We start from the raw sequence: 24,445 nt of genomic DNA, 5'->3' as shown, positions 1-24,445 counted from the left end.
AGATAGAAGTTAAGTGACTTGTATAGGGCCATAAAGTTAGTAAATATTTGAGGTTTAGTTTGAACTTCGGTCTTCTCAGCTTTAAGTCTAGTACACTATTAACTGTGCCATACTGCATCATAAGTGTTTCCTCCAGATCTCTCATTTATTTTATAAATATATTTACTGAGAAGGTCTCATTTTTAACATTTTGAAATTCCTATTTCATTTCTTTTAAAAACTGCAGTTGAACCTTTGGACAGGTTTTTTTTTTTTTCCTCCAAGGGTTTGTAGATGGGGAGTTATTCTCTTTTGGCCTTGTCTTTGGGTATTCCTGGCTATTGTAAAAAGTTCTTGTTTTCTTTGATGTGTTCTCTTTTCCCCCCATCTAGATTTGGATCCCTTTCAGGTAGTTGGAAGGTTCTGAAGGTTCAAAATGATGGAGCTGTAGTTTTACTGTTATTTATTCTTAAGTTTTTGATACTTAGCCTTGCTTGTTCTGTACCCTGCTTTAAGGTCCAGGGGTTACAATTATAGTATAGTTTAGTTTCTTGCTGAGAATCTCTGCTTACTTCTCTCCTGCTGACCTGGGCTGAAAAAAATAACCCACCTACTTGAATTTTCTTATCACCATTTGATCTGGTGCTCTTCCTTTATATTGTTGTATTAATTGTGAGAGTGATCTGGGTTGAACTCTTGCCATTTTTCTTTTTTCTCTTCTTAATTCCCTGTTTCTGTTCGGGAAGCGACAATAATGACTTCTTCCACTAATAATATGGGAAAATATCAATGGAACTGTTTTTCAAAATTCTCTCTCTCTCTCTCTCTCTCTCTCTCTCTCTCACACACACACACACACACACACACACACACACACACACACACACACACACACACACACACACCCCCCTTCTCCTCTTTTATTCCTTCCCCTTTCTCTCTCCTATCTCCATTCCCCATCCCATCCTATCCCTTATCCTCCTCCTCCTCTCCCCTCTTCTTCCTGTAAAAGTTCTTTTGTCTTTAGGTACTTCTTGAATATTTACCCTTAGGTACTTATATTAAGGATTTTTTTTTAATGAAAAGTGTTTCCAAGGAAAACTATTAGTTGTCACTAATACAAATTGTTCCTTTGAAGAGTGACTTAAATATTCTTCCCAACTTCCTGCAATTTGACCTTATTTATACCAATTTATTGGTAGTGCTTTGTCACAAAGTAATGGTTTTTGTAAAGTATTTAGGGAGTTTTGAATTTCAATCTGCACCTGTTTCCCTAAGAATATGAAACATTAATTAGTATTATATTTTAAAAAATTGGTCAACTCTTGGTGTATTCATTAAGTTTGTTTTACTTGGCAGAACAAAGTAAATTACTTTGACTTTAAAGCAAATTGGCAGGAGAATCCAGTGCTTATTGTATAGTGTGGGCATCTATTTGAGACAAACAACAGTTATGTTCTTGGAAATGTTATGCTGACTTAAACTCTGTATATAAAATTTTTTTGTTTTGATATGAAAATTGGTGTGCATCAGAATTAAGTTTGAGAATTTTATTAATGTTCTGAAGTATAGTAGGAACTTTTTTATATTCCATCATTGGAATGCTTGAATAAAAACTAAGATGAGGTGTATTACCAATATTATACTCCTCTTTTTCCTTGTTTTAATAAAAATCTATACATCATCTTCTCAGAATCAATCATCCTTCCCCTTCCCCATTCTAGAATTTAAATAGATGTTTACTTTGTCATTTAGAGAAGCATAACTTAATAAAGCTAAGTGTATTTTAAAAACATTTAAAAATCCTCTATTAATTTGTGGAGACTGGTTGACTCCTGAGAAACGGTGGTAAGAAGATATACTGGTTTATATGGTACTGTTCCAAAGGAAATCTGACTTAAGCAAAGGAGTATGTATTTCCTTTGATCAATTTGCAAGGAGAACTCAGAACAAATCAAGGATGTCTATAGTCGTTCTGAAACTTAGAAGTAAAGAATCATGAAGTTTTTCATTAGAAATACCTCACTAGTCTGTTATTTCCTAAGGGTAGAGGATTACTTCTAACTAATCTTCTCTGCTTTCTTATATCCTGGTTCAGCACCCCAGATAGAGGCATGCCTGTGTCACAAAGAATCCAAACTAGAACTTAAATAGAATTTAATTTGTACTTCCAGTTAGAAAGAATTGTTAGTTTGAGCATTGGAACAAATGAACTGTAAGGTCCTGAGTTCTTGACTCTTGAACAAAACCAAAGTAGCCTACTTCCAGTGATAAAGACAGAGGGTGAAAAGTATCACCCAGATTTTAGATATAATATAAATTTTACTGTTTGTACTTTAAATGTAAGAACTTTATCCACTGATCAACAAATAGACACAGTAAGAAAGAAATTGAATCCCATTAATCTTGACATCTAACAGACAAAAAAAGTTTCAGCTAAACAGGACAGTTCACAAATTATTATTGGATAAGTCTGTCCCTTCCCAAATAAACAAATAAAATCAGTACAGGTTTTATTATAATTCCAACAACAACAAGTAGTTTCATGACATATTTTGTCATTTTGTATTCAGTATTCATGATAAGTATTTTTAATTTTACTGCTGTGGAAATAATTACTGCACTGTGGCAAAATATATTACAGAGGATGAAGACCTACAGGAATCTGATGAAGACTTGGGAAAACCATCCAAATTAAATCAGTATAAACTTTGTAACTTCAGTGCAAAGGTAAGCATAGAATAGAAAGATAAAAAAGATGTTGAAAAATTGGGTTCAAGAGTAAAAAGTGAAGAAGCCAAATATTTGTAGATCCCCTACAAGTTAAAGGCCAGGTATCATAGTAAATATCAAATAACATTAAAAAAATTAATCATAATTTTAACATATGACAAGCTACTGGTTAATTATGTCCAAGTCACCTTGAATTAACTATTCCTAGATTGCCAGACCATGGAGTTGTTACACTAAGGATAAAAATTAATGCAAAGCTAGAAAAAGAATAGGCATAAAAAAGTAAAATGCTTGCTCTAATAATGATTGCAATCTGATTTAAGTTTTTGATATCTAAAAATGGGAAATTGATAGAGGAAAGTATGTCAATACATGTTATAATGTAGTTAGATTCCAATTAGTATAAAAATGAATCCATGAATGGAATCATTATTGAATGCCCATTGAATATTTCCATTGATCTGGAATTGATGACCATATTTTTTTGTTTTTTAGGTTTTTGCAAGGCAAATGGAGTTAAGTGGCTTGCCCCAAGGCCACACAGCTAGGGAATTATTAAGTGTCTGAGACCAGATTTGGACCCAGGTACTCCTGACTTCAAGGCTGGTGCTTTATCCACTACACCGCCACAGAGCCACCCCTGATCACCATATTTTACATAATTGTAATTTAGAGGGGTGGCTCGGTGGCCCAGTGAATAGAGTACCGGCCCTGGAGTCAGGAGTACCTGGGTTCAAATCCGACCTCAGACACTTAATAATTCCCTAGCTGTGTGGCCTTGGGCAAGCCACTTAACTCCATTGCCTTGGAAAAAAAAATTATAATTTAGAATTGTCTGAATTTGAATGCATGTAATCACTTCAGAACATTCATTATTCACACTAACTAGAACCTAGCTATCTTTTTTTTTTTTTTTAGGTTTTGCAAGGCAAATGGAGTTAAGTGGCTTGCCCAAGGCCACACACCTAGGGAATGATTAAATGTCTGAGGTCGGAGTTGAACTCAGGTACTACTGACTCCAGGGCCTGTGCACTATCTACTGCGCCACCTAGCGGCCCCTTAGCTGTGATTTCTTAAACAAGTTTTAATACATGTAGGTCAGTTGCCATAATGAAGAGACTCAAGGAACTTAGACTTTCCGAAGGTTATCAGCATTTCTTGTTCATTTCTTACTACATATTAACCAGGGTTCTCTAAATGTATGTTATATTGTAAATTTTCCAGGACAGAAGCCTTTACCTATGTGGAAAACTTTAGTGTCCTAATAAGATTTACTGAAATGAATAAATATATTTCAATATATACTAATGTAAGCATATAATTCACACATAGCCACAGACATGCATATATATATATGTATACATATTTACATATGTAGTATAGATATTCATATTCAACTAAAAGCCTTAAAAACCATAGAAGCACAGTTCTGAGATATTTTTAGGTTCTTCTCAGAAATTTGTTTCACTTTCTAAGTTTGTAGATAAAGTCAAACACCAGCTATTAGTGCCAAAAATGCTTGCATCTCCAAGTCAGTTTGTGAGATGTACAATTTCAAAAATGCTTTTATATTTTTTTTTATTTTATACCCTGAAGAAATCAAGGTTCTTTTTTTGGGGGGGGTACGTGTTTTTCTTTGTAAGCCAGTGGTGGTTGAGGAGGCAAGGTGTTTCATGCTACCTCTGTTTCCAGATGTGTGCATTAGAATGTGAACATTATAATTGATGAGAAGATAAAGGAGAATATGAGTCTGAGGTTGATCTTACAATTTTATTACTAGTTGTGGAGGTCTGCTGTTGTGGCCTTGGCTGACATCCTTGTAAATTTCCAAGTCCACACAGATGTTCATTATCTATGCAGCCATAGTTCAATGGAAGTTTAAATTAGCAACTACGTCTCAGGAAATTCAAAGTTGACAAATGTCAAAACTGAAGGAAAAAATTATAACTAAAATTACTGACTTAACTCTTAAGTTAAGTTTATGCTGTTTATGGAGTCTCAGTAAACAATTTAACATTCACATAATTCACTTCATATAAACATAATTTATATTTTAGAATATCTTGCTTTGATGGGATGGATCTACAGGGATACAATGAGGGCTATAAAAGACATCCAGAATTCAATCTCAGCCTGGAAATGACTTCTTTCTTTTAGAAGTGAGTGATTGAAGATTGATTATTCAAATATTAAATGGATCCAAGGTTCCTTCTAGATAATGTGTCTATGATCAGTGATCTAAGATCTCATTACTATGCATATTCTCTTCAGTAATACCAATTAAAACTCACTTATACTTGTTCTTTCTGTGTGACTCTTGTCCTTAAATTAACCACAGGGGTCTAGTGAATAAACTGAGGGAGTTGTTCAAAAGGAAGGATAGATAGACAGACAGATATAGATAGAACATTTCTTTTTTCTTTTTTTACATTTTTTCTTTTTAATATTTTTCCTTTATTAAATTTAAAAACAATTTTAACCCTCGTTTTTAAAAACTTTGTTCCAGATTCTTTCCCCTCTCTTCCTTGAGAAGGCAAGCAATTTGATATAGGTTATACATGTGCATCACACAAAAAATATTTCCCTATTAGTCTTGTTGTAAAAGAAAAAGAGCCCCCCCCCCCCAAGAAAAAGAACTCAAGAAAAATAAAGTAAAAAAAAAGTATGCTTTGTTAAGCATTCAGACTCCCATCAGCATTTTTCATTACCTGTCCTTTGGAGTTGACTTGGATCATTGTATTGCTGAGAATAATCAAGTCATTCTCAAGTTGATCATCTTATAATATTGCTGCTACTGTATCTAATGTTCTGGTTTGGCTCATTATACTTTGCGTCAGTTCATATAAGTCCTTCCAGGTTTTTCTGAGATCATCTTGCTTGTCATTTCTTGTAGTACAATAGTATTCCATTATGTTCATATACCGCAACTTTATTAACCATTTCCCAGTTGACGGACATTCCTTCAATTTCTAATTCTTTTATTCCATAAAAATTAGAGGCTGCTATAAGTATTTTTATGTGAATAGGTCCTTTTCTTTTTTGGTTTTTATCTCTTTGGGATGTAGACTTAATGGTGTTGCTCGGTCAAAGGGTATGCACAATTTGATGGTCCTTTAAGTATTTCTCTTCAGAATGGTTAAATCAATTTACAACTCTATCAACAATGCAGTAGTGTCTCCCCATATCCCCCTTCAACTTTTGTTACTTTTCTTTTCTGTCATAATAGCCAATCTTTTAAGTGTGAGGTGGTACTTCAGAATTGTTTTAATTTGCTTTCTCTAATCCATAGTGATTTAGAGCTTTTATTCACATGAATATAGATACCTTTGGTTACTTCATCTGAAAAATATCCATTTATATCCTTAGACCATTTATAGATTGAGGTCTAACTTGTATTTTTATACATTTGACTCAATTCTCCATATATGAAAAATGAGGTCTTTATGAAGAGATATTTCTGCAAAATGCCCTCCCCATCTCCTCTGTCTTCCTTCCATGCAAAGACTGTTCTGCTCTTCTTTTCTGAGACAGTTTACCCATTTAGAACTTTGTCCTTTATATCAACAACAGAGCATATGGAATACATCAGTTTTCATCTTTTATTGTTTTTTTTTCTGTGTTTCTCAGGTTATGTCACTTTTTTCGCTTCATTAAAATAGGAATTCTGTTCAGAGGCAGGATGAACTATCAGGCAATCAAACATTTATTAAGCATCTACTAGTCTTGAGAGTAGAGTAGGTCTCAAATTTAGGATGGTTGAAGTTCAAGTCCTGTCTCTGTAATATATTGTCTTTCTGGTCCTAGGTAAGTAATCTCTGGGCCCCAGGCAGTTCTCTTAAGATTATAAATTGATAATTTGGTGCTGATTTATATTGCTACTGTATGTTTCCTCACCTAAAAAGAGATACCTATTGAAAGTTTATAAGGATTTCAAGATCAATTTGAATATATATGTGTGTATGTATGTGTGTGTGTGTATATATATATATATATATATATATATATATATATATATATATATAAATATTCGAGTTCCAAATTATCCATTTAAATGCTTCCAAACACAACTTCACTTTAAAGTCATAATTATGAATTACAGAATTATGGCTGTTATTTGTGCCAAAATACTGTGATCTCATTATAACTAATTGAGATGTGTTCAATGGCATCATATTGATAGACTTTTTTGAGTTCTTGCATTTTCTCTTACAGTTTATCTTGATTTTCAGGTCACCTTTCACTTATGGTAGTCAGGGAGTCTGATTTTAGACATTTGCTTCTCTCCTTCTGATTTGCTTCTTCTAATGTGTGAACTAAGAGACACTTAAGAGTGTAGGGACTTTCCTCCCAGTAAAGTGGGAGAAAACTGAGTTAAACTCAGTTAAGTCCATTTTAGCTGCTCAGGGTTATTTACTGCTTTCAGTAAGCTTAGTTGCATTTATCATGTTGCCCCTAATTAAGTGAGGTGCCATTATACATAATGTTTAGTTTCATTTTAAATAAAAAGAATAGCACAAATTTATCTTGTGAATATATTCTTTATACATGATCCAATTATTAAATATTTTCTCACTAACAAAAGGGGATTTGCATGCTTTCTTGTTGATGTATCTTTACATTCTATTTTCCAAACATTCTCAATCTTGGAAAATAAAGTAAATTTTTTTAAAAATAAATTTTTATTGATATTTACTGTTTCTTACATCACTTTAGTATCCTATGTGTTTCTCTCCTTCCTTCTCCCAGAGAATTATCCTATATGTCCAGAAAACCATCCTATATGACAAGTAGTAGTTTTTGTAGAGAAAAATAACAGCACAAGTGATATATACAAAAAATCTAACTTGTGCAATGTGTAACACCTTTTTAAGACCTTCCAGTACTATGAAAGGGGTAGTGGGAGTATTTTCTCATTGATCTTGTTGATCATTATAGTTGATCCTTATAGTTTTGATTATTATAGTTTTGTTACATTTATTTTTTTATTTTTTTTGGTGTCATTCTTTTTAACTTGTAGTTACTATGTTTGTTTTCTTGGCTCTAATTATTTCATTCTATATCACTTCATATGGTTTTTTTCCCCCTGCTTCTTTATATTTAATCACACGCATAATTTTTTTTTACAGCACAGTAATATTCTATTACTTTCATGTACCACACATTATCTATGCAAAAAGGTTTTTCAGTTTTTCTTTGTAGATAATATTTCTAGATGTATGCCAATCTTGTGGAAAGAAATATTAATGATTTTGGTCTGCCTTAGGGCTTGTGATGATGTTCCTTGGGTGTCTTAGGGGAATAAGTCGTTGGAGAAATATAGAATTATGGTGTTGAAGATCCTCTTCTTTAGTCCTTGTTACTTTTATCCAACAGAAAAGCAGGTTTACCTCTAGTTCATTTTTTCAGAGAAAAAAATTAGCATTTTTGAAATAGTAAAATCTTTAACCTCTAGGAAACAATCATGTCTTCTTTGAGTGATTAACTTTGTACAGGCTCATTTTCTTAAATGTTGTTAAGTAGTGTTGTGTAAAGAAATTTAAAAGTTCTGGAATTTTAATATATGATAATTTTGTTTCTTAAAGGAATTTGTGGTATTCCAAGTGTATTTGAATTTTTCTTTAGCTAGTTCATGCTTCTTAACATTTTGTTTTTCTGGATCAAGTGTAATAACACATTATAATTCTTGTTAGAAAAAGATTTTTTTTTTGGTAATATATGCTTATTATTATGTTATTCTCAGGAATACATATGTTCCAATTAATATAATTATATTCTTTATAATATACCTTATTATTTGGAATATTATATATTCCATACTCAGAGCCTCCCATACCTGCAAAGAAGGGAAGAAGTACATTCTCCATACTTTCTCAGGGACAGCTTGGTTGTTATGGTTGTGCAGTATTTGGTTTTTTTTTTTTTTTTTTATGTTTTTGCAAGGCAAATGGGGTTAAGTGGTTTGCCCAAGGCCACACAGCTAGGTAATTATTAAGTGTCTGAGACCAGATTTGAACCCAGGTACTCTTGACTCCTCCAAGGCCAGTGCTTTATCCAGTATGCCACCTAGCTGCCTCAGCATTAGGTTTTGAGTATTGTCATTCTTTTTACATTTCCATAGTCTTTGTGGGTGTTACCTTCCTGATTCTGCTGATTTTACTTTGCATCAATTTGCTTCTCTTGATAAGCAGAAAGTTAACAAGGGCAAAGGACCTACATCTGGAGCTGGCACTTTGGGATGGTCACAGGCATTGTGTCAAAATGCAGCTGACAACTCTGGAGAGTTCCTTGCCTCTGACAGTTGTACAGGCTCCTTCTCTTGAAGTTCTGATGTCTGGGCAGGGTGCCAACTCTTTTTTTTTTAAGATTTTATTTATTTTGAGTTAGAAAAAGATTCTCAAAGTTAATGCTACATTTGGTCACGTAAACTATTTTAATTTCAGAGAAATCTGCAATATTCATATTTTTAAGTGTTAGAAATCTTCTGATGTTGTTCATTTATTTAATATTCATTAGTGAATCTCAGAACATTTAAAAATATTTCACTAAATGTCACAATGTCCCTGAAAACTAGATGGAAAAGTTATTTTCTTAATTACAGATTAAGTGACAGAAGTTGTAGATTGCCTAAAATTTTAATAGGTATTATGAATAATCATTTGCCTAATTACACAAGGTCATGGATTTTACTAAGGAAAGTAGCACAGTATGCAAATTTCATATATTTGATTATGTGATTATTTCCTTTTTTAATGGTGGAAAGATCCGTTTTCAGAAAAGGAAATAGAACTAGCTATGAAAAATTAATGAACAAGCCTGGGATAGGGCAAAATAGAATCAGATATATTTATAGTCAAATTTTATCAGATTTATAAAGAAAATTATTTCCAGTTACCTTGCCATACCCTTTTTATGAAACAAGTAAATCTAAAATTTAAACCAGGAAAGAATAAATAAAAGAAATATAACTATAGGTCAATATCAATAATGAATGTTAATTTAAGTTTTTAAATAAAATTGTAGCAAAAAGACTCATCAATTGATCCAAAATATTATTATTATTATCAAGTTTAATTTATATCAGGAAAATCAGGTTGTTTCAAAAATTTGGAGATTTAGTGACATAATACATAAAAAAACAAAAACTATATGATATACAGAGGAAATGTTTTTTGAAAAATTTTAACAATCGATTTATTTATCATAAAATTCTGCAATAAAGGCTTAGCTTTCTAAAATATGTTAAGAAAAAATAAAACCTCTACCAAAGCCAAATCAATTACTTTATGAAATGGGGGAACCACTAGAAGTTTTCCATTGAATGCACGAGTAAGGCAATAATATCTGATTTCCCTGCTGTTATTTAACACACTTTTAGAAATGTTAGCAATGCTCATAAAAAAAAGTGAACAATGGTTAAGACATAAAAAATAGGCAAAAAGGAAACCAAGTTATACTTATTTACTGATGACAAGATGATTTATTTAGAAAATTATTGACATCAAATAAAAAAGCTTCATTGGGTAATTACTTTTAATAGGTAGTCAAATGAAAGGTACTAAGACACAAAATCAACAGTTTTTTGTATGATAATAACAAAATCCAGGTGACAGTAGTAGAAAGTCTTATTCAGAAATCTCATGAAAATATATCAGATATCAATCTATTAAACCATACTTAAAACCTGTTAACTAAAGAATAACTTCAGTGAATTGGTTGGATAGCTAGTGCTATTATTGCTGGACTCTGCCAGTATAAGAAGGACAAAATTACCTTAATTTATAGCTCTAGTGTCATGCCCAATAAAAGGATGTTTTTCAAGAGCTAGAAAAAATATAATATTTACTTGGAACAAAATATGCAGAATAGTGAGAGGGAAATTGAAAAGAAAATAATGGAAGAGCAATAACATTTCTAGAATTGAAGTGACATTGTAATGCAGCATTTTTAATACTAATTAGAAAAAAACTTTTATCAGTACTTCTTTTTTTATGGAAGCATGTTAAAAGTCTTTAAAAACTCCAAATTTTGAAAAATATTTTTTCCAGCCCAATATTCTTTTGAGACATTTCCCATTTAGATTATGTGTAAAATAAAAGCTAAACTATCTTAGGGAAATGTGTCAGGGATGATAGCAAAATTCTAGATAAGCTTCCAGATCCCACTGGATTTGCTTGATCCCAGGCCACCTAGGGCAGTGTACTTCTCCCCTCCCCCCCCCCCATTGATATTTTTTATTTTTTCCATTACATGTTATGAAAGTTTTTCAACATTCATCCACTTGCATAAGTTACACACTTCTCTACTGCCCTCTTCCCACTGTGGTGAAGTCGTATGTTTTTGTTAAACATATTGACATAGTAATCATTTTGTGTGTTAGAAATTAGGACTAAGGGAAAAGAAAAAAATGGAAAGGGAAAAAAATAAGAGAAATTTTAAAAACGTGAATGTAGTATCCATTCAGATTCTGTGGTAGATGCAAGTTAGTTGTTATTCATCCTTCATTTTTCAAGATTCCCAGTGACATCATGGAGTAATGTCTTGACTTGTACAATTTAATTTAAATGAGGTAGAGTTGCATAAAGTTATCATCCTCTCTCTGTCTTTGAAGTCTAGAGGCAGGACAGAAGACAGCTGAACATGGGTCAGGATGCAGTGGCTGACCTTGGAGTCTTTGATGTCTGACCAAGCTCTGAACATGCCACCCCAGATTCTGTCAGTGTAGGAACACATTAATCTTATGCCACTTCTGCCTGAAGGGGTAACCTTCATATGCTTGAGGCAGAGATATCCCCCTAACAGGATTGAGGCCTATCAGTAACCCTCAACTGGGGTAAGCATGATGGGTTTACCAGGGTATGACTGCTATGCATGCTTCAGCTTCTTGAAGCTACAGGTGTGAGTTGAGTGCCAGTTAGATACCAAAGGTGAATGAGCAACCCTGAAAAGGGCTCAGCAAGTGCTTACACCAGAGGTGCTTGACTTCTTGAATATCCCCATGCCCCATTTCCTACTCAGTGGGAAATAGTTGGTAAGGTGAAAGAAAAATATTCTGAAAATCAAATAGCTATCTGTAATAGGTCCTCAGAGTAATGAATCTGGAAGAGAAGTTCTGTTTTCTTCTGTAGGAGTAAAGAAGCCTGTATTTAAATCAGGTTTATGATCATAGACAAATTTCTGTACCCCAGAGCTTCAAGTTTCCTTATCAGTCAAAAAGGGTTTGGTGATATTTTCATAACTTCTTCCTCACATTTCATTGTAAAGAAAATACTTTGTAATTCAAAAATACTCTCTGTAGAATGTAAATTATTATTTTTAAGAATCATTTAGATATTCTATATCTTCAGTGAGAATTGAACTAAAGAATTTCTAGTTTGAGATTTTATTCTTTTGAAGGAAATGATTTATCAAAATTCTTATATAGAGGAAACAAAGGGAAAATAAAAGGCTTAAAATAATCCACTAGGAGTATTTGAAAAAAAAAATAGCAGTGTGAGATACTGGATATAGTGCTAAGAAGCCTTGAGATATATCCAGCCTATGATACTTAACTAATTTTGTAATCATGAATAAATTACTTAACCTAGAAATTATTTAATCCAGAGGTATCACCCTCATAGATCTACATAGGCAGAGAATTTCCTCATAGGTAGTGCCCTTAAACAGTGAAATTACAACTCTCTTCCTTGTCGTGTATGTATTACAAAGAGGAGAGATTTCTCAAATTCCTTTTGTTACATTTAAATTTATCAATCAATGAATTTATTTGACAAGTCTTTGGAACAGTGGAAAGTTTGCCACCTATAGTTGTCCCAGATATTCAGAATGGAAGCCACTACAATGTTTTTCTCTTTTTTTTCTTCTATATGTGTTTTCCATATGAGAAATACTGCAGTAGAATAAAATGTGCTCTACAAGCAATATAAATCTTTTTCATTTGTATTTTCATAGGCATCAGATTGATTTGAGAGGTCAGTATTTTGGGCATGTTTGAAAGGTTTGAATTGTCCTGCAGGACATTGCAGTGATTAGTTTGTAGACTAAGGATAATAGTCAACGAGGAAGTTATTATGAGTGTGATAAGAAAAAGATCCTAACATGTTAGAATAAAGGGGTCAAAAAACCCCCCAATATACTTGAATTAGAGTATCTGGTTCTCTATTCCTTAGGTAGTTTAAGTTAGAGTTTTTCCCACCTATAATAACAGAAGAAAGAAGCAATAGAAAATAAAGCAGGCTAACTTATTCACTGATTATCGTTCCTCTCTCTTCTTCCCTCTTTCCTCCCTCTCTCCTTTTCTTATCCTTCCCTTTTTCTTCCCCCCTTATAATCTCCCCTTCTCTCTTTCTTCTCTCTCCCTCTACCCCTTTCCTTCTTTCTCTTTACCCTCTTCCTCTCTTCCCCTCTTCTCCTTCAAATAAATTTCTGATTTTGGCATTTCAGTAGATATATTAACAGCTCAAAGGGTGCCTGTCAGAAATTAAGAGAATTGACAAAGATGTCAAAATTGCAATGGATAATTTGTCCCTTTTGATTGGATCCTTTCTCAAACCAAGCGAATAACATTTAATTTGATATATGCTGCAATATTATTACTAAAAGAAGTATCTTTACTTTTAAAAAGTTTCAGAAGTTAGAATTTTTACTTCTCAATTTGCTAGCCTTTGGCAGCTTGATACAGTTCTTCCTTCTAAAGTTATCTTTTAACACATCTATACTCTCTCCACTTAAAGTCTTTATTATCCATTTTTCACCATTTTAGTTACAACCTGAATGCAACAATTTGAAGGTTGGTTGCATTTGTGTGTGCATGTATATGCATACATGATCTTGCCATTGATTTTTTTTCTTTTTGTCAGTGTTTTTCATTTAAGAATGTTTGTAATAGGCAAAGGATGCTCCCCAGTAATTTAGTTCATTATGCAGTAATTCTGGTGATGAGTCAGATTATTCAAGAACCTTGATTAATTATTCAAATGGATAGCAACTATATTTAAATGTCATTTATTGGTAGGTGATGCAGTAGACAGAGTAACAGACCCTGGAGTCAGGAAGACCTGAGTTCAAATTTGGCTTTGCACACTTACCAGCTATATGACCCTGGGCAAATCACTTATTTATATCTCTATTTTAACAGCAGTATAGTATTTATTCTATATGTCTTGTAAAACTGAGGAAAACAAAATTTTTTCCAAAATGGACTCTTTGATCCTATTCTGGATAAGTTCTGAGATCAAAAGCCTTGCTAATGATTTTTACTGTACTTGTTACAATCAGCAGCCTTAATTTTTTTACTAGCCATTTTTGTGAAGTCAGTATAATCTTTTCTTGTTGCTTATATCACTTATTTAGCGCTTTTAAAAAATCTAGAGAGAAAATACAAAGGGGTCTAAGTTTGGTACTTATTTTCTTTGATCTTGCATTGTTAGTTATTTTCTAGGTGTGCATATTAGCTCCTTAATTATAATATAAGTTTTTTGATCACATCTTCTAGCATCTTGTATTAATTCTCTCTTCTGCTCAGCTACTGGAGTGTCAGTGACAGATTGAAATGGTACAAATTCAGGGTTTTCAGAAACATTTGACATACAAGACTAGTTTATTTCCCTAGTGATTGTGGCAGTGCCACATTTGTCACTAGGGAGTACAGAATAGGAATGTTGATCATACTTACTTGAGAAGGTTGTCTCAGACTTTTTGATCAAACTGTGTCAATTTAAATGCCTTAAATTGTGTCAGTTAAATTTTCAGTTAGTGAGTTGAGTATGAATTTTTATTAGTGAGAAGATCTCTCTACTGACCTAATTTCAAAATTCTACAAGGGTATAGCTATTTAGCATTCTTGCCAAAAGCTCAGTTATTACTGTACAGAAGAAAGCAAACACTTGACTCTGATTTATTTAGTGTGTATCTAAGTAGATGATGTGGAGAATTCATGAAAGGAAATGATGTCTTAATAAATTTGAATGTTAGGTTGATAAAAGGTGAACGTATTCATGATAATGAAAATTAATGTTAAAACTTAACTTTTTTTAGTCTGTGGGAATGTTAACTCCTATGTTAACTTGTATAGTTTCATCTTCTAGCAAAAGAGATAAATGTTTCATATCTGCTAAAGATAAAATGGCTTACAAAATGACAGTTTTTAGGAATCTTGTGTTAGCAAGCAAACAAAATGAGTCAGAGTCAAATAAGCAGAAATGGTACTTGTTTCTCAAAGTATATTGCCATCTGGTTCCAAATTTCAAATTACCCCCAATCCCTATCCCAATCTAAAATGAAATTTGAAATATTCATTTTTTAAAAAAATATCCATGCACTAATGTGCCCTGTTCAAATATGGAAAAAAGAATTGTTTTTTTCATTATTTTTCCAAACTTTAATGTAATATTAAAAATATATATGAAAAGAAAGTGTTAACCTTTTCATTAAAAGTGGTTTCTTCCAGTTTTCTTTATATTCTAGTAGAAAATTCACTAAATGCTTCCTTGATAGACTTAAAATCTAGTTATATAAAATCATACTGACCCAGAAGTACTGATATTAAATTCTGACAGAGTGCTGCATTTTCAGTAGGTTTTGCTAGACTGTTTTAGACTAGATTTACAGCCTAGATTTTTAGTGAATATATGTTTTTTATGCCCTTGAAAACAAATCATAAAGTTTTCTCAGAATCCCTGAAGTACTATAGTTAGTTCTCTAGTCAAGAATTTGTGGAAGGATTTTGACATGAATCTGATAAATTGAAAAGGTAGTGATGAATTGAGATCTACACTGTGGAACATGTTCCCATATTGGTGAAATCACAGATGTTTTGAATTATCGATCAATTGATGACATTCTAAAGCATAACATGCATATTCTAGGCACTGATTCTAGGATACAACTGAAAAAATATGATAGTCTCTAAAAACTTGAGACAGTCTCACAATTGATGAGTAGGCATGTTTAAATAGATAAAGCATACAGATAAGATAAAAAATACAAATGAATGCTGGGCATTTAAGGGGAAGTCCATAACTTCTGGTTGTGGGGGTGGGCACATGTTTGATCCTGTGACAGATCACCTGTGTGGCAGACTTGTACTCTTGACATGGGGAATGACCCAAATAAAGGTAAGAAACAGAAGATGGAGCACTGTTAGAGGAACAGAAAGAAGGACTTAATTCCAAAGTGCTAGAGTGATGGTAATACATATTGAGTTTGAAAAATAGGTTGGTTCTGATTATAAAAGATTAAAAAAAACTAAATCCTAGAACCAATAGAGAATCCTGGAGGTTATTGAGTAGGGTAGTGCTATGGTCAGACAAGCTTAAAGACTCATTTTGTAACTGCATGGTAGATGGATTGGAGGGGAAAGACATTTGAGGTCACTTTGGAGTTTTTTGTGGTAGTCTTTAAGAGAGATGGTGAGGAACTGGATATCCTTGGTGACTGTGTCAACAATGAGAAGTGATTGAATTTGAGAGGAGTTGTGGAGGTAGCAGCAGCATGATGTGCCAACTGATTGGTTATATAGAGTGAGGATTTGTTGAGTAATACATACCCAGATTATGAACTTGGAGAATTGGACTTAGTTTTTTTTCACCAAAACAGAGAAATTTAGACTTTTTTAGGAAAGATACTTGAATTTTTTTATTTGGAGTATGTTGAGTTTGAAATTTTTCTTTGATATGTATTTTAAAATCCAGTAGACAGAGATGTAGTGATGTAGGACTGAAGCTTAGGGGAGAGACTTGGAATGGTTTATACACACATACCTAAAAGGTAATTTGCATAGATCTTTTTAAAAAGAAATTTCAGTTTCAAATTCTCTCCTCTTCACTCTTTCATATACTGTTCTCTGAGAAGGCAAGAAATTCCAATACTTAAATATATAATTATACAAAATAGACTTCTGTACTAGCTGTACTTGAGGAGAGATGTTGGGGGAAAGCAAGAAAAATGAGGAAAGAAAAAATTATGCTTCAACTTTGCATTCAGAGTTCATCAGGTCTCTCTCTCTCTCTCTCTCTAAAGGTAAATAGCATTTTTCATCATAAATCCTTTGGATTTGTCAAGGATTTTTGTGTTGATTCGAGTAGCTAAGTCTAAGTGTTGCAAAATTGTTGCAACATTGCTTTACTGTGTAGATTGTTCTTCTACTTCTATTTACTTCACTTTGCATCAGCTCATATAATCCTTCCCAGGTTTTTCTGAATTATCCCCTTCATTTCCTAGAGCCCAATAATTTTCCACTACTATATATATAATTTATTCCTCAATTGAGGTATGTCCCCTCCATTTCCAATTCTTTGGCACCACAAATTTGGCTGCTATAAATATTTTTTGTATGTGTTCTTTTTCTTTGATCACATGTGGTTTGGTATTCATTTGCATAGATATGAAAATTAAAACCATGGAAACTGCTGAGGTCCCTGAAAGAACAGAAAGATTACAGAGAAGAGGGCCAGGGTGAAGCCTTGTGAAATATTCAGAGTTTGGAAATTTGATATGAATGATGCATTTGTAAAGGATACAGAGAAGTACTGTCAGGCAGGTAGGAAAACCAGCAGAGAGCAATGTCTTATATATATCCAGGAGGGAGAAGATGGTCAATAGTATCAAATTCAGATTAAGAAGGATAGATACTGAGAAAACATCTTGATATTTGGCAATTAAAAGATTGTGCTAACTTTCAAGAAAGTAATTTAAGTTGAATGATGAACTTGAAAGCAATATAGTGCAGGAGTGAGAAATGAATGAGAGGAGATGAAGGTAGAAGCAGTGTGTACAGTGTTTTCTCGAAGTTTTAGTGAGAAAGGAATGAAAGATATGATAAAAACCTAAGAAGTAAGGTCTAGTGAAAGATTTTTAAGAATGAGGAGATTTGGACAGGAAATAGAGAAGGCAATAAAAAAGCCACTGATATGGAGAATTTGGTTATGGAGAAAACATTAAATAATGTTAAAAAAAATAGTGTTGATAGTCTCCTGGAAACTTGGTATGGGGACAACAGGACCATTTTTGAGGAGAAGGCCTTGAGATGGAGAAAGTTATCTTGTTAGAAACTGGAGAAGGGAAGACAATGGAAGATGCCAAGGTGTTTTAGCATGAAGATAAGGGTTTGATGAAGGAATTAGTTTTTTTAAATAAAGAAATAAGGTGGAGAGTATTGGAGGCTTGAAAAGAGAACACTTAAATTTGAAATTTAATAGCACTCAATATAGCACTTCACAATAAAATGAAATTTGAAAATTGATTCAAGTTTATTTGCTATGTTTTTAGGAGTAATGGTAATGTCCCCCATGTTTGTAGAGTGACACGATGCTATTTATGAATCTTACTTTTCCTTTTAAGAACTTTTCATTCTGAAATTGTAGAAGTGATATTTGCAAAGTGAGGGGTAACCCATCTTTTGTTGATTCTTAATTAAATTTTTAACAGATGAAAAAATATATATTAAATTTTACTTTTTTGCAGTTACATGCAAAGGTAGTTTTCAACATTGATCTTTTTGCAAGTTTTTGAGTTTCACATTTTTCTACCACCCTCTCTTCCTTTCCCCTAAGAAAATCAGATTAATCTAGTTTTTTCCCTTAGGTTTTTGCAAGGCATTGATGTTAAGTGGCTTGCCCAAGGCCACATAGCTAGGAATTATTAAGTGTTTGAAGTCGGATTTGAACTCAGGTACTCCTGACTCTAGGTCTGGCGCTCTATCCATTGTGCCACTTAGTCACCCCAGATTACGCTAGTTTTATGTAGTCAATCAGACATCCTAAGTCAGAATAGCATCAGGAAAAGCCCACATTTTTGACTATTGCTTCCACTGAGTAAAAATATATTAAAATTATTGTATATCCCCAAGTAATTTAAACACTAACATTGACTTGCAGTATTTATTGAATTAATGAGAAGATGCAACACAGAGGTTTATTATAAGGCATTGCTCTTACGTTCACAGGTACTATAAGAGAACGGAACTGCATTTGTGGAGATGAGTCATGATACAGATGAGAATAGTGCAAGTTATAATATAGTTGATAAATTATATGGTACAGATTGGAATTGGGAATGGAAGAATTCAGATGAAATCCTGTTCATTGAGTATCAAAAGAGAGGAGAATTTATGAGGATCTCGGGAAATACTGTTTAGGGAATAAGTAAGATTTCTCAAATTTTGGAGTCTTTTTTTTTCTAACAAACTTGGCATATATATCTAAATCATAAGCTTATGTTTTTCTTTTTCAGATTTATAACTAGTTATTTTATAGTAAGATTTTGTTAGAAGTTGTAATAGAATAGCACTGTCAGAAGAAATATTAAGAAAATTGGATTCCTTCAAGACATATAGCCTGTGCTCAATATCTACCCATCCTCTCCTTCTACCTATGTTTTATAAAGCCTTTTTCCTTTACTGTGTGTCCTAACCTGTCTCTCCCCCTTTAGTTCCCCTTTACCTAGTGACCAACTATTTGTTCCCTTTTAAGTAATTCTTCTGGCTACCTTTCTTCTCTTCTTCCTTCCCTCCTTTCTTCCTTCCTTCCTGGTACTCTTTCCATTTCCTTCCACAGGTACAAAGTTTTCTTTAGGTTTTTGTTCTTTTCATTTTCTTTTCTCTTAATTGACCCTAACAGAAATTGAATGGAGTGTTTGCATTGAAGATAGATTAGACCAGTTTTTAAGAAAGGGATTATTTTCTCTGTTGCTGCTGATTTGTCCCCATCATTTCATTATCTTTCCTCACTGAGATGATTAGTTTCCTGAATGCTCTCTTGCTAATTGTAGACTTCTAACAACCTTAAAATTTGATCCTGGAATAGATAAATTTAAATATTCATTTTTTTAAAAGGTGAAATTAAGACAACTAGGGACAAAAATATAGTGATTGGATTGGAGAGCTACACTATCATATGTGATTTTTGTCTTGGGAATAGGCATAAATTGAAATTTCCTACTGATTAATTCAAGATTGTCTCTGTTAGAAGTGAAATGGATGATTGTTGTGCTTTCTTCATAGTACAGGGTGTCTTGGTTAATTTTAAGTTATTAAATCTTTGGATACTTTAAGAATTTAATATGATTATATAAAAATAAAGTAAAAGTCAAGGAGATTTGTTCAGTGATCTTTTAAACTGCATTTAGTATATGGATATAGAAGTTAATGATAAAATGTGAGGAATTGTTTTTTCTAAATTTTTCTATTCTATCACTTGGTGCTTTTATTTCTCTACTTCATTCATTTCTTTTTTACTTTCATGTAATTTATGTTCACATAGCCTGTTTCCTTCAAGCCTACCTTAAATTGTAATACAATACTAAGTGTTATTGCCTCAGCAGCTATTATCAGTGGATTCAGCTCTTCCTTAACTTTTAATCATAGTCTTTGTAAATAATTTGTAGATCTTGTGCCTGGAGTTGAGATTGGTGACTTTATTACAAGTCTATCAGGTCTGTTAAAAAAATGCAATATAAATATGGGGTATATAATTTGAGCAACCATATAATTGAATCTGTGGAATAGCAAAGCTTTTAATAGTAGGGTTTTACTACACTGATGGGGTGAATGATGGAATGGGGACAGCAAGTTTTGCAGTTATGGTCTATTGTGGCTATTGTTAATAGTTTTAAAAAGGGTTCATCAGTATATCATCTGCACTGATTATGACAATATCCTGTGTCAAACATCCCATTTTTCCCTTGTCTGTGGTTCTCTGCACATGTTCTGTTAAACATATTCAAACTTTGAATTTCATTTTTTTCTTCTGTTACTACTTTGAGATACTTTTGATTGTACAACCTTCAGAATTTTTAGCATTCTGTAAACTGTTGAGACCACTTAGTGTAGATCTAGCTGACTGAAGAAATAACATTAGTGAGTGAACAAGGGATTGATTTCTTTACAGCTTCTCAATCTTTGCTCACTTTAATTTTTACCGTGACTCCTGTGCATTTCCATATATATCCCATTGAATGGCATTATAATTGATTCCAAATGGATTGTCTAGTTTCTCAGTTCAAAGATTTATTGTTAAAGTGTGATTTCTATGCTCTTTGTAAGAAACAAAGAAGTTAACTCCCCTTGAATATTATTTAAATATCTTACTACTATTCATAGTTTAGTTTCTTAATGTACTTTGGAATCCAGAGCTTATACTTTTTAAAAATTTCTTTATTAATGTATTCCCTTATTATCCTGGATTCCTTATTTTAACAACAATCAGGTCTTCATGCATTCTTGCCTTCTCTGTCTCTCTCTATTAATTAATGTCTGGGAAAGAGTCCAACATTTCTACTTTGCAATGATTTTCCATATTGTTGTTACTGGAATTACTGGAAATAGTAACACGTCAGTATTTCTCAGTCTTGCTTTCTTTGTAAAATTTGGTGTGTTGTGGTGTTCTTTGTCCTGCTATCCGAAAGAAGACAGAATTTTTGGTTTTTCACTTTTGTGGTAAGGGAAATAGTTCTTTGAAATATGCCAGAGTTTCTAACATTACTATTTATATATTGGCTCAGCATTCTACACTATACTAAATTTTGGTAACTGTTATAAAAAATTAGGTAGTAGCAAATATTTGATTGATGCTTTTTTCCCTGTCATGATCGTTCCTTAGATCTCTAATTTAAGAATTTAAACATTGGATCTTATTTGTCTACCTTTAAATCGTATTATGCTGAATATGCTACTCTTTAAGTAGTTAGAAGAAGCCTGTAGAGAATTTCTTTAGAATTTTCTCTCGGTTTAAATTTTTAGCAACATCAACAATAATTTTACATTTTTATATTAAAAACTGAATTAAAAGCAATCTTTAAAAAGGCACAACATAGAAAGTACATTGAAACTGTCTTGGACTTTTTTCCACAGATTATGTCCCTGAAAGAAGACTGTTGTTATCTAGTTATATGACCATCATATCTTGAGAGCATAGTAAGTATTGGACTCTAATCTAATTCTGATAAATTAATTTGCAGTGAAAAGCGTTCTCATTTAATTTAATGTTGAAAATTTCTTGTTGGGGAGTGCTTAAAAAAGAGAAATGTAAAATTCTTTTTATTTTATTCTTTTTTTTTAAACTGGAAAAGGATCAGGTTGGTTAGATGCTCTTGAAACCAGCATTTTCACAACTGACGCACTATAGTATCAATTAATTTCACTATCTATTAAAGGATGGATTGTGCAGGCTGTTTATGGCATATACTTACCTCTATTTTAGCAAACCACCAGTTTTTCCTTGGGGGAAAGTGGGAGTTATTGTCAAAGCTACACAAAGTAGTATTATTAAATCAAATTGCCACTGCAGGTGTCAAATGGTATCCCCTTCAGTCTTAACAGTTTGCAACTAGTGGTTTTATATTTGAATGTGAGACTAAAATACAATAGTTGGCTTTTTTTCTTCTTTAAGAAAGGTTTTGCCTATCAGTCGACCCCTTTTATTTGTGACCTTTCTCAATACTCTCTTTACAGTAGTTGCTTTGTGGAAAAATGGTCATTTGGCTAGTAGTAGAACTGACTGATAGTAAGATTATTATGGTGTCACACTTCCTAAAACCTTGCTCCAAGTCATTAAAGACTTTTGTATGATATTATAGAGTTTCTGTATCATTGAAGGAGAGTTTGGGTTTGTTCTTAAGGTTCTTGAGTTAAATAAATCATTAAACTTCTTGGACATCTGTAATAAAATGTCTGGTTTTTTTTTGAAAGGTCATCTAGAATTGAAGTAGCTTGGTTAAAAGCCTATTTCTTTTTTGTCTTTTTCATCCCTTCTTACTATTAAATGACAGTTTGTTTTTGTATCATTTGTTCTGTAAATCTGATTATGAGATGAGATGAGAGAAAAGGAACATTACATGGTAATGAAATGATTATTTGAAATACTGTCTCTGGAAATATTACTTATTAACAACTATATCAGATGGAGCTATTTCATGTGGGTGATGGTTGATCAGACTTGGGAAGTGGACTGTTCTTGCCAGGGACTTTCCAGAGTTCATTCTCCATTTGCTGTGTGAATGTTTGGCTATCATCTCCTGGTATCTTCATTTAGAGAGCAAATACTTCTAATGTTTCCTTTTATCACAATAGTGCTTTCAGTGCCTGCACGTGCACAAACACACATACACATTCTAAAAAAAAATCACCATGTATGGTATGTATGTGCATATATATATATATATATATATATATATATGCGCATGTTTGTGCATATATATGTATGTATGAATGAGGGGGGAAATGGGAGTATGTGTATCTGTGTTCATGCATGTATATATACATGTACACATTGTATGTGTATTAATTCCTGCTCTGTGTCAGGCACTGTGCTTAAGCACTTTACAGATATCTCATTTGACTCTCACAGTAATTCTGTGAGATAAATGCTGTTTTCACCCCCGTTTTACAGATAAGGAAACTGAGGCACATGGTGGTTAAACAACTTGCCAAGGATTACACAGCAATTGTCTGAGACTGAACTTGAACTCAGATCTTCCTTATCCAGTGCTTTATACACTGTGACAGGTAGTTGCCTCATATATATGTATGCATCTCATCCTTCTATGTAGATAGATACATTTCCCTGTAATACATTTTTAGAATTATTACTCTTTTTACTCCAGTTGATCATTATTTCAGGCACATTTTTTATTTGACCCTCCTTTTTGGTTTTTAAAAGGAGTGACTGTGTCAGAAATGGCACTATTTTTTTTTTTTACGTTTTTGCAAGTCAAATGGGGTTAAGTGGCTTGCCCAAGGCCACACAGCTAGGTAATTATTAAGTGTCTGAGACCGGATTTGAACCCAGGTACTCCTGACTCCAGGGCCAGTGCTTTATCCCCTGCACCACCTAGCCGCCCTGTACTATTTTCTTAATAGCTGATAAGAAAACAAATATTTGTTGGTTAGGAGATAGAAGCCTTTTCTGAACATTGTTTCTAAGATGTAAAGCATGCATATTAGTGTGTCTATATATTCTTATGTAATAAACACCAGGTAGTTATCTTTAACCAGACCTTTGGAGAAGAGAGAAAAATTGTTCTTCAAATCGACACTTCTATCTATCCTGTCTAGGACATATTATTAAGTTAGCACAAAGGCATTTTAGTGGGAAGCTAAGCTAGTACTTAGTCTGGGAGGGTTGTGATGCTCTGTCTTAATAAAGGGATACAAAATAGAATAAGAGAAGCAGAGGGTAAACCATGGATTCAAGGGCTAGATTTGAGAACTTCCGTTAACATATGCTGGCCATGTGACTGTATACAAATCACCTTTTACTGTCCCAGGCAACTCTAGGAAACTGTAATTCCACCCACAAGATGCTAATCTGTATTTGTAGAGGTAATCTCCATTCTAAGAGTTCTTCTGCAGTGAAACATTAGAATCACTGGTTCTTGTCTCATAATAGTTTAGAGGACTTTTGAGCAATGAATAGATAATATTTTACTAGATTGCCTCAAAAATTTCTAATATTCTCAAATGAACTTTTATAGCATGTTGAATTAATCCATACTTGAATTATGTGACCAAAGTTCTGATATTATTTTTAATTGAGTAGTTCTTATATGTGTGTGTGTGTATGTCTATGTCTATATCTGTACACACACACACACACACACACACACACACACACAGTATTTGTCAGAGTAACTTAAATTTAACTGACATTTGACATGCTTTGTAGAAGTCTTTATCTTAGACTTACTCATTTCTAGTCTGATGGCTGCATCTCCTATTCCTCAACCAAAAAATTAAAAAAAA

At 32.9% G+C, this 24,445-nt stretch overlaps 1 protein-coding gene across 12 annotated transcripts in view; it reads left to right on the top strand.

The window, feature by feature from the left end:
* SIPA1L1 (signal induced proliferation associated 1 like 1) overlaps positions 1–24,445 on the top strand; it is a 395,826-nt gene that overhangs the window by 149,253 nt on the left and 222,128 nt on the right. For 9 of the 12 annotated variants that reach the window (XM_074235822.1, XM_074235823.1, XM_074235820.1 and 6 more), the window contains one exon: positions 21,557–21,619. The exons of 1 other annotated variant lie outside the window; for it this stretch is intronic. The gene's annotated coding sequence lies outside the window, so the exon portion shown is untranslated. Of the gene's footprint in view, positions 1–43; positions 2,710–3,489; positions 3,719–21,556; positions 21,620–24,445 lie in introns of those variants that run through there. 2 more of the 12 variants (XM_074235814.1, XM_074235813.1) reach the window with 2 other exon arrangements.

This window comes from Macrotis lagotis, chromosome 4 (genome assembly GCF_037893015.1).
Source record: "Macrotis lagotis isolate mMagLag1 chromosome 4, bilby.v1.9.chrom.fasta, whole genome shotgun sequence".
NCBI lineage: Eukaryota > Metazoa > Chordata > Mammalia > Peramelemorphia > Peramelidae > Macrotis > Macrotis lagotis.
This window is presented reverse-complemented; position numbering and strand designations above follow the sequence as displayed.